The sequence below is a fragment of the Citrus clementina genome, unplaced genomic scaffold, assembly GCF_000493195.1.
Source record: "Citrus clementina cultivar Clemenules unplaced genomic scaffold, Citrus_clementina_v1.0 scaffold_9, whole genome shotgun sequence".
Taxonomy (NCBI): domain Eukaryota; kingdom Viridiplantae; phylum Streptophyta; class Magnoliopsida; order Sapindales; family Rutaceae; genus Citrus; species Citrus x clementina.
Window position 1 is genome coordinate 13,106,385 of NW_006261964.1, and position 964 is coordinate 13,107,348.

The 964-nt window shown below is 37.4% G+C and overlaps 1 non-coding gene across 1 annotated transcript; it reads right to left on the bottom strand.

Annotated features, from left to right (window-relative positions):
- Window positions 1–457: 457 nt before the first annotated feature.
- Window positions 458–564, bottom strand: LOC112095463. The gene has a single exon (XR_002903826.1). It is a non-coding gene; the product is annotated as a small nucleolar RNA R71 (small nucleolar RNA).
- Window positions 565–964: the final 400 nt, after the last annotated feature.

A 964-nucleotide genomic window follows, 5' to 3' on the forward strand; every position in this document is an offset into this window, starting at 1 on the left:
TAAAAGAGAGTCGAAAATTGATAGTAGTCAAACTAGTTCTTTAGAAGTGATGGATGACCCAAATAGACTATTGCCAATACTTCCACCAATGCAAGCAGAGAAAACCCTTAGAGAATATTTTTCACCACTTGCAGCCAACCAACCATCTTGTATTGTGTTGCCACAAACCACAGCAACACACTTTGAACTCAAGCCCTCTGTCATTCAACTTTTACCATCTTTCCATGGGTTAGAGAGAGAGGATCCATATTTGCACATTAAGGAATTTCTTGACATATGCTCTACATTTCGTTTTCAAAATTTTAATGATGAGTCAATTAGGCTTCGTATGTTCCCTTTCTCATTAAAAGACAAAGCAAAAGCTTGGTTGAATTCACTTCCTGCTGGGTCTATTAGTACATGGGATGAATTGAGTAATAAGTTTCTCACCAAGTTTTTCCCTATGTCTAAAACAAATGCCCTTAGGAGAGAGATAAGTGATTTTTATCAAAGAGAGGGTGAGCAATTTTACGAGTGTTGGGAAAGATTCAATGATTTACTCCTTAAGTGCCCCCACCATGGTTTTGAGAAATGGAGACTTATACAATGCTTTTATAATGGTTTAACCATGTCAAATCGTCATATGGTAGAGTCTATGAATGGTGGGAGATTTTTGAACTTACATGAAGGGGCTGCATGGGATTTCTTTAATTCACTTTCTGAGAATTCTCAACAGTGGGATTTTTCAAATCAAAGAGAAAAATCATCTCAAGTTTCTAGAAAGGGGTTATATGAAGTTAAGGATGACTTTGATGTGAAAAGCCACTCTAGCTACGCTTTCTAGGAAAGTAGATGCCTTAGCTCTGAACCAATCAATGAATCATCATCCTAGTGTAGCTAATGAGTTTGTGCTATTTGTTCTAACGTGTCTCATACAGCACAGATTGTCCATCATTACCAGCCTATCAAGAGGCTTATTCTGAGC